The following is a 10243-nucleotide window of genomic DNA, read 5'->3' as shown; positions in this document are numbered from 1 at the left end:
TACCACGGCACCCTCGCACCTCGATCTGATGCCCGTCCCTCGTCGCAGGGATACGGGGCAGCGCTCTATGGGCAGAGCGCCACACAATAGCTCGCGGAACCTTCCTAACGTCTGTGCTCCCACTACCGGAACCTTCCAAACGTGTCCTGATCTGCCCCCATGGAGAAGGGAGGAGGGACTCTGAAAACCTTTTTTTTTTCAGTGAAAATAGGAGGTTGTGTTTGACAAGGATCTTGGTTAATTAAACGGCTTTTTTTTTTTGTTTTCTTTATCATGTTTTTCAGTGGATGACTTGTATTAAATCTGGATCATATTAAATATTTGGAGCACGTCCTTGTGGTTCTTTGTTGTATATTGTTTATTCCCAAATTCTTAACATGAGACTCTTAAAGAAAGGCATGATTATGTAAACATTAAAATAATGGCTCTCTGCTCTAAAGGTTTTAACATTAGTATTTTCATGTTCTGCCACAATTGTTGGCCATTGTTAATTTAAATTGTGTATAGTCAATATTCGCAGTTCAATATATAAGATTGTTGATGTTAAGGTCGTCATCTTCCTCCTCCTCCTCCTCCTCCAAAAAATACTTCTTGGATAAAATTGTAAGTTGTAAATGTGCTTGAGTTAGGAAGTGTCAAACTGAACTACTAGCAAATTGAATTCCAAATTGTCTTCGGCAATTTGGAATTAGTATAGCACTAGCACAGAAGCAGCTGTGTTGGGTAACTGATGTAAATGGGACATTTCCTACCCAGCAAAGCCTGGGTTGTGTGTGTCTGTGTTTGTGCGAGCACGTTTCTGGAACGTGGATTCTGCTTTAATTCTGCTTTACCGGTCACGCCTTTCACTCTTGGGAGAATAACACTCTTGTTTACACATGAAACCACGAAGCTTGTCTTTCTCCATCTGCACATGTGGATAAGAATTTTAAAACCAAACAACGGTGTTATATTAGCTATTTTCCATAACGTGCTTTAAATGAAACAATCTTGCAGCAAAACGAAACAGTAGTGTTGCTTAAATATATTTGCACCGTTTTAATCTTGTCCATCTTAAAAATACCAACGAAACGCATCACACGCCACCAAATCCCCTTTCTGAGCCTCCTGTCCAACTTTCAGATCCTCTCTGAACTGTAGTAAAGGTTTTTGTTGTATTATAGAAGCCGTGCAGCGGAGGGCCTGTCGCGTGGCGGAGTGTCCGCGTGTCCGCTTTCATTACGTTTCGTTAGCCACACTGCGCTCGTGCGCGCGTCACCCGCGCGACCGCTGGCCCCGCGCGCACATGCTCCGGTTTGGGTTTGGTCGCCGTTTGTTCCGATCTTCGGTTGAGCTGTAACACGTGCACAGTGAGACTTTTTTAGCACCATTTTTTAATCACCTCCTTTAAACGGAGCCATAATGAGCTAAAACTGAATGGTGCAGTTTGTAAAAAATAAAAAAAATTAAAAAATTAAAAAATAAAAAAAAAAAGGGGGGGGGGGGAGTCCGCAGCGGTTAAGTGGCCCATCTGTTTTATCTCCGGTCATCAGCTCAGGAAAAGTGATCTTACATTTTTATGTACAGTAAATTCACAGAGCGCTTCTGTTGGCAGGGCGGTGATGCTAATTTGATGCCTTGATTATTTTCTATTTGCACCACGTGTGTCGGCATGAGTAGGTTTGTGTAATTAATATGTGTAAGGTAAAACGTACTACAGTGGCGTGGGTTGGACTGAGCCAACTCTATCAGCCAATGAAAAAGCTGCTAGATTCAAATAAGACAGATGACTGGAACCATGCCTTAAAAACACACACACACACACACACGTTGCGGACCTTTGGTAATTTGTATAATCAGCATACAGGAGACTTGTAATGGTGTGGGGATGGCATATGTATGAATGTGTATGTTTGTTTGTAAACAGAGGGACCCACACCGAATATCTCCTCTGTGCTGTAGTCACCAGCATGTCTCTCTATCTGCTGTGATACCCTTCTTCTTGGGTCTCAGCTGCTGCAGTCTTGGGGTCTTTCTTCTAGTTTTATTCACCTGCCCTGTTCTTTTCCCTGTGTCAGTTATTGAGCTTTCAGGAATGCCCTGCTTATGGGACTGATTTTTTTTTTATGATTATTGGTGTCTTGGTTTTTCTTTTTGTATGCTGCGGCCAGAATTTGAACCAGGGTCCAGGTTCGTCCTTCTAATTTTCGTAATGGATGAAGTCTGATACCGTTAAGCCTGGAAGGTGGATTAATTTCCACAGCGAAATGAATCTGGAGTTAATGAACAGCTCCGACTCGACCTTTCCGCGAGGGCTGCTCGGCGCCGGGAGGAGGAGCTCCCTCCCTTTCACTGTGCTCCTCTCGCCACCTCCTGCCCCGGACTCCTAATATTCCGATTAGTCCTCCCAGCGGTGCATCCAGGACAGGTCTCACCTCCACTGGTGTTCGTGTTTTACAGCGCTAATAATGAGCGACAGACAGTGGAATTTACAGGTGTAATAGAACGGATTGCGGACAGTTCATTAATAGTGGCGTCGCATGGTTTGAAGCGCAGTTTGCGTTAAGGAGACACTCCTACGGTTAGGAGTGGCCGTAGGAGGTTCTCACGCTCACTGGAGTGGCCTTTTTACGCGCAGCACACTTTACAGATGTGCCGTGCCTTTATCGGGAAGAGTAATGTCACGTGAAAATGTCGTGCTCTTAACAGTGCTCCACTGGCCTGCAGCAATGGCATTGGAAAATACGCACTGTGTACATATGCTCAGGAGTAGTGTATTTTCCCGGTGCGGCGCGCTTTTGTTTGTGTAGAGGTCCTCGCACACCCCTGCCCCATTAATCCGCAGATGGCACAAAGGGGCGATCGTTGCGCTGTGGCTCGCTAGCGGCCGATGCGCTAGCTGGCTTCTGCTAAGGCTGCGTGTTTTGTTCTGTGCAGGCCAAGGCCAAGTCTGTATTTTACCGCTTTGTAGTGCCGTGTCGGTGTTCTTTTGTGAAATGTAGCCTGGCTTAAAGAGCGCACACCCGGCGTGGTCCCGACTCCCGCTCAGGTGGCCTGCTACTGCCCTGACTCCTCCAAGCAGGTGAAGTGCGAGTTCGTCACCACGCTAACTCGGTGCAGGCTTTGACATGTTAATGTGCCTTTCACCCTTAGCACTAATGGTTTTGAAATAATACCTTTTGTCTGCTTTGAATGTTTCATATTGTTTGGGGGCGGGGTGGGGGGTGAGAGGTCAGTCCATGAGGTGTGATTACCGCTTTGAGTTGAGGGAGTGTGGTAAAAGAGCGCACCCTCGTGAAAAAAATAAAATTGGTGATAGAACATTTAAAATGCGCAAACAATATGCAGCATGAATTCTATTGGCTGTAATCTACAGACTTTATTTGAAGTTAAATATAAGAGAGAGAGAAATTGAGGCTCCTTGTACACATTTTTTTTTTCTGGCCCGTACATCTGAGCCACGTAAGGGAAGTCAGGATAAAACGCAGTTTGGCAGTTCTCGAAAATTCCATGTTTTCAAGTTCTAAGTGTGTCCCCCCTGGGCGATCGGTAATTGCCTCATGAGACCGGGCTCATAACATGCTAATAATCTTAAATTCCAATAATTTTCCCATTATATTAACTATTATATTTTCTTGACTCACGGGTTCCTAATGGCATTTCATTTTAATCTTATAATAGCTTTGTGGAATTTTTTTTCTGTTGATTTTAGATTGATGGTTAATGGCTACATAGCTTTCTAGCATCATTTGCACCTTCACTAACAGATTTTTCCCCTCTGCCACCCCTGTGCCTGCCTGGACTTGCCCCCATGCTGACTGTCGATCCACCATGGCTGGCATTACCTCAGGTAAGAGATGGCTCTGTCATTACTGTGTGTGAAGGCGGGCGGGTCTTTGGACTGGAGTTCCAGAGGTGCTTCCTTGGTTTTGCCACAGTAGCAGTTTGGTAATTTTGACCCAGTTTGCACAAGGGTTGATGTGGGGCCTGTACCTTCACTGATCAATCACGAAGGACGGCAAATGACTCGCTAAAGGCCCCGTCATGGAAACGATCTATTCAATAAAGGAAAAGGGGGGGAAAAAATTCCTTCTATAAAAAGGAATACCAAATATATTCGTTTTGCTGTCACAGTATTAAAAGGTGGCTGTATATGTGCATAAATATGAAATATCAAATGTCCTAGGACCAGAGTTTTATAAGGAGTGCCTGCCTCCTAGCATTGGTTTGCACCCAAATATAGATTTATACTGAAAGTGTACACTATCCAGTGCGCACTATATAGTGAACGGAGTGCAGGCGCCTCTGGGGAGTGAGAGTGCTTGGTTTTATCTCGGGGAAGGTCAGTTGAAGGGCTTTCTGCCATGGAGAGCACTGTGGTTCCTTCATTTTTCTCAAATTCCAGTCATTTTATTAAGTATACTCAAATAGGAAAATAAAGATACAAACTCAAGAATTCATTGAAGAATTAATAGCAGGTCCCGCGTTTATATTTGCAGTTCAGCGTCGTGCACAAATGAGGCATAGTGTGGAATATGCCCAACAGTCCCAGAAGGGCTCGATCTTTACACACTTCCATCAAGGACAGTTACACAATCACGTTCTTTTTCTTCATTTTCTTTTTTTACGTAGTACTTCTCAGGGTTTCCACCATTGTGCCCAAATGATGCATTATTTAACATTATGCGAATTGCTATTCAATACTTATACCAGTTAGAGTTTGGTACCGTTATGTCCAACCGTGAGTTGTTTTGTTAAAAAAAAAAGTTAACTCAAACCACCTGGTGCCCATCGCGATAATATTGTTCATTACGGTGCCAGGCTGAGTTGTCCCGGGCTTAGACCGAGGCCTACGAAGGCCTGATGCAGAGGAACTCTGAAGCCTTACACTCAGGCCTACAGAGGCCTTTTTCTACAGTTTGCTTCAGACCATCCACATTTCTCTGCTTGCACTTATCATTTTATTACCGCTGACTAGCGTGGGCACTCCCTGAACGCCCACCAACGGCACCTGAGGTTCCCCCTCTCTCTCTGCTGAGTGGAGGGGCTGGTTGGACCGCACTGAGGTCTTTGTGGATGCCAGCAGGGATGAGGAGGCTTGTACGGTCACAGGATATTCCCCGGCAGTTGAGGCTGTGAGCTCTAATCTCAGTGCCTGGCCTGGCGTGACTGCTGCTGCTGCGAAATATCGCTCTGTCTCTCCTCTGCTCACTGCGTCCTCTGCTCTTCTTTTTGGTTTCTTTTTATTTTCTTCCCCGAGTCCACTTGCTCGTTTGATGTTGGTTCTCTTTTTCTAGCGATCTCTCTCTTGCTCGCTCCCCTTCTCTCTCTCTCTCTCTCTCTCTCATGCAGAGGGGATATTTCAGTGCTGTTGTGTGCTGCAAAAGGAGGATAAAGCTGCTTGCATCATCAGTGTAAAACCCCTGTGTGTGTGTGTCTGTGTGTGTCTGTGTGTGTCTGTGTGTGTGTGTGCGTGTGTGTGCGTGTGTGCGTGCGTGTGTGTGCGTGCGTGTGTGTGCGTGCGTGCGTGCGCGTGTGTGCGTGCGCGTGTGCGCGTGTGCGTGTGCGTGCGTGTGCGTGCGTGCGTGTGCGCGTGCGTGTGTGCGTGTGTAGTGTGTGCGTGCGTATGTAGTGTGTGTGTGTGTGCGTGCGTGTGTGCGCATGCGTGTGTGCGTGTGTAGTGTGTGCGTGCGTGTGTAGTGTGCGTGCGTGTGTAGTGTGTGTGTGTGTAGTGTGTGTGTGTGTAGTGTGTGTGTGTGTGTAGTGTGTGTGCGTGCGTGTGTGTGTAGTGTGTGTAGTGTGTGTGCGTGCGTGTGTGTGTGTGTAGTGTGTGTAGTGAGTGTGCGTGTGTGTGTGTGTAGAGTGCGTGTGTGTGTAGTGTGTGTGCGTGTGTGTGTGTGTGTAGAGTGCGTGTGTGTGTAGTGTGTGTGCGTGTGTGTGTGTGTGTGCGTGCGTGCGTGTGTGTAGTGTGTGTGTGTAGTGTGTGTGTGTGTGTGTGTGCGTGCGTGTGTAGTGTGTGTGTGTGTGTAGTGTGTGTGTGTGTGTGTAGTGTGTGTGTGTGTGTGTGTGTAGTGTGTGTAGTGTGTGTGGCGTGTGTGCGTGCGTGTGTGAGTGCGTGTGTGCGTGCGTGTAGTGTGTGTGTAGTGTGTGTGTGTGTGTGTGCGTGCGTGTGTGTGTGTGTGTGTGTGTGTGTGTGAGGAGGTACACAGCTCCCTGATTGCTTTCTGTAATTCCCTTCGCTGTTGCTCTGAAAGAACAGGCCTAGGAATCACCCAGGGACCGACAGGGGCAGGCAGAACATGCCTCTGCCTTCCTGCCACTGCAGGAACATGTGAGCTGTGTGTGTTTGTGTATCCATCCATCCACCCATACACTACCTATCCTTTCATTATGCTGTGGAAGCTATGGTGCATCACTCTGGTCTGTGACTGATGAGTGGCTACACATCTTACACATCTGCTCAGTACTCAGTGCTCATACCTGCTGTACAGGGTCCTGCACTAAACTCAGGACTGCACTGGATGTGCACAGTACCGCAGGGCAGCCATAATCACGACTCTGCTGTGGGTTCAGTTTACATGATGGATGGGCCATGGTTAGCATGTTATCCTGAAGCCCCGTGGTCGTGTGTGAATGGGGGGGGGGGGGGGTCTGGGCCCTGAACACAGATTCTGGCGAAGACGTGTAGCGTGGACCAGGCAATCTAGGGGATTTGGTCGTAATGTACAAATTAGTTAATTCAAAGCAAATGTAAAGCAAAGCAAGTCCGCGTATGTTTTCTAAAGCAATCCGGGGGCGGGGGGACCGTTGAAGGTTTTGGAAAGATTGAAGATTTGGGAAAGTAGATTTAGATTCTTTTCTGGGTTGGGGGTTGGTTGGTTAAGTCTCAGTGGATGCTGGCCCCAATTTGCAGGGCTTAAACTCCCAAACTCTTTCGCCACAGTCCTGCAGTTCACTGCTTCTCAGACAAGGGCGTTGCTCGCACGCTTGCAGGCGTCAGGCAGGCTTTCGTCACCTTAATGACTGTCATTTCCCACGACGTCTCCTAACTGCCGCGGCCCGTCGTAGCGCAAGACCCGAGCGCTCACCTTTTAGGCCATGCTGGCGCGCATCACGGCGAGTCACAGCGACGGCTGGGAACGCTTGCTCTCTGCACGCTACTCCAGAAATGGACGCAGCATGACTTTATTAATCTCCTTACGTATTGATGAAGTGCTCGGTGTTGCTGAATTCGACAACCAGGACTGGGAGGAAGCGGGCACGCGTGAGCCGCTCCGCGCTCGCTGGACGCGAGGCGCGCTGGTAACCTCGCTCTCCCGAGACCGAAGAAGCGCTCGCTTTTTATGCAGACGCGTGACGTCGTCGGCTCGGCTCGCTCTGCCGTTGACGACATCCCAGCGCTGCTAAAGCAGGGCTCCCAGCACACTGCACAGACGGGCGGTTGAAACCAGCGCTGGTTACCGGCACACGCGGTTCTCTCCGTTCCTTATCTCCCCGATTAATGATTCGTAGCCTTCTCCTTCTACGCTTTAAATGTTGAATTATCTGTATTATATTCGAAGGATCCCCACCCGGCTTGTCCTTGAGGATACTAGCCAACACCGAGGGGATGCCGTATTCATTATAAGTGATGAGCGCGTGTATGTATTCAAATTCACACGGTAATTACTCATCCGTTCTCTGTGACGGGAGGACATGAGAATGAAACACCCTCGATGCAGGGTAGAGACGCTGTCTGCTAGTCTCTCCCTCACTCTCTCTTCACTATATGTAGGTTGGCTGGCACGGTTGGGGCAGTAGCATACAGTCTGTGTGCGCACGTGTGTGTTTTGTCAGTCAAGACATTAACGACGGTTTTAAATCCCCACCGTCTCTTGAAGCTATTTCTAATCTCGTGTGTATGTACCTGTTGTCATGTAGAGTGCTTGGTTCAGTATTTAGTGAAGTGTATGAAATCTGTGGAACGTGGTGGAATGGATACATGTTCTTGGAGCATTGATTACACTTTTTTTGCTGGCTGAATAATTGACTGTCTATTCTTGGTAGCTTTTGGCCTCCTTAACTGCTTGTCTGTCTGCTGGGATTAGTGTGGACCGGGATTAGTGTCTTAGTGCCACAGAATGTCCCATTGGAAGTCCTCAGGTCTTGGTGTCCCTCGGGAAGCAACGATTCTCACGGCCCTGCTGCAGAATGAACAATGGGCGTGGATTTTTGTGTTTGCCCTCCTCCCTCTCTCTCTCTCTCTCTCCCTCACTTTCTCTCTCTCTCTCTTTCTCTCTCTCTCTCTCTCTCTCCCTCTCTCTCTCCCTCCCTTTCTCTCTCCTACTCTGTTTCCCCACCAGCTCTCTCTTGCCATGCCTCTCTGTTACCCTCCCCACCTCTCACCCTCTCTCTTAGTCTCCCTGCACTCCCATCCTTTCTCTCTCTCTCTCTCTCTCTCTCTCTCTCTCTCTCTCTCTGTGTCTCTACCTCTCTTCTTTTCCTCACTCCCCCAGAAAGCGGTCACACATTCACCGCATTGCGAGGAAGAACGAATATTCGCGAATGTACTGACGCAATCACGAGCATTTTGTGTGGTGACTCAACACTGCACACTAAGCAACTGTCAGCTTTCAGGAGAGACCCCCCCCCGGGCGCAGTCCAGTAGAAAGTGTTTTCTTTCCAGCCGACCCACCCATCACCTGCATCCGCATCTACCGCGGGACGGTTTCCACAGCGAACCTCATTATCGTCGTTCACGAAACACATCACTACAGACGCGTTTCCTGCACACAGACTCGGCCCCGGTCCTGCGGTACAGGACCCGGTGCACCACGATGCCTCACCGCAAGCGCAGGGCCCCGTGGGGCATCGGCCTTGACCGGACGGGTTTTTGCTCAGACGCGGCAGTGGATGCCCTCACGTCCTTCACATTCCAGGTGTTCGGGTCCTCCCTCCGGGGTCGAGAGTAGACGAGAGAAGACAGGCCACCTGCGGCGATGCCCGTTTCCGGCCTGTCTTGACAGCTCAGGACCTGAAATGCTTTTCAATGTATGCACTTTCTGCTCTGCAGGGGGTGGCTCGTGCCGTGCAGGTCCTTGCTGACACATGCAGACGTGCACCCACTCGCACACACTCTTGTATAAGTATTTTACTCCATGCTTCAGCCTCCCTGGTTTTCCCGGGTACCTGGAGGTTGTGTACACACATTTATTTGACTGTTTTTTTAACCTGCATTCCTCACCTGGTCTTGTATGCTAAAATCCTCTTTTTCAATGTTTGTTAATGATCCTCAATGAATAACAATGGGTAGGTGTCCTTTGAGCTGAAGAGTTTGAAGAGTTTTCGAAGACTTTACGTGCGTGTGTGTGTGTGTGTGTGTGTGTGTGTGTGTGTGTGTGTGTGTGTGTGTGTGTGTGTGTGTGTGTATGAGCGAGCATGGGTCTTTTAATCTTAGGTGCTTTAGAAGTGATAATTCCACTGGTGAATCTGAGCTCAATTTCAACTGGGACTTAAATGGAACCCTCTTTTTTTTTTTTTTTTTTTTTTTTTTGGTTTTTTTTTTTTAATTAACATCCAATCAGATGACAGAGACAGATTCCACAGTACATAAAACCAATATCCTTCCTCTTGTCGACTTCGCAACCCGAGAAACGCGTTTTCAATTAAAAAGAGGAAACTTGACTTCCTGACTCCTGACTGACTCCGAGGACACCATCAAGCTCTCCCGCCTGAGCGGAGCTGAGATCCCCAGACACGGAGCGCAGGCCCAAGTCTCGCCTCGTTAGGGTGGAAATGGCGCCTGATTAATCCCGCCGCGCTTCTCTTGCTCGCTGGCCCATTCTTTGACCGCCATTACTGTGGAACTCGCTGCTTGACCGCACTGCTCTGGAAATAAAACGCGAGTGGTGGAGTTCCGCTGGTGAGGCGGCACGGCCGAGGTTCCTCCGTTGTGGGACTGCTCCAGGAATCTGTCTGGCGTGCTTCGCAGAATGTATGACCCCGGTGCGGCGTGTTGTGGGCTTGGCTCCCTGGTGCGGGCGATCTGTTGCACAAACAGGACACGAGACGGCACTGACGCCTCCCCCTTATGTATCACATTTCTCCACGCCTGGAGTGACATTCACCGCAGACGTATGTGCGCGTATAAAACCACGGTCACGCACTAATAAACTCTCAAACTTACCCCCGCTCCTCTTCCTCTCTTGCCCTGCCCTGCCCCGCCGCACACACGTGGGCCCCTCCCCCCACAGCCATATTCAAATCAACCGCCGTACCCAGCTCA

General features: G+C 48.7%; 1 protein-coding gene across 1 annotated transcript in view; it reads left to right on the top strand.

The window, feature by feature from the left end:
- brsk2a (BR serine/threonine kinase 2a) overlaps positions 1-10243 on the top strand; it is a 111042-nt gene that overhangs the window by 43481 nt on the left and 57318 nt on the right. The window lies entirely within an intron of this gene.

The sequence above is a fragment of the Electrophorus electricus genome, chromosome 2 (genome assembly GCF_013358815.1).
Source record: "Electrophorus electricus isolate fEleEle1 chromosome 2, fEleEle1.pri, whole genome shotgun sequence".
NCBI lineage: Eukaryota > Metazoa > Chordata > Actinopteri > Gymnotiformes > Gymnotidae > Electrophorus > Electrophorus electricus.
This window is presented reverse-complemented; position numbering and strand designations above follow the sequence as displayed.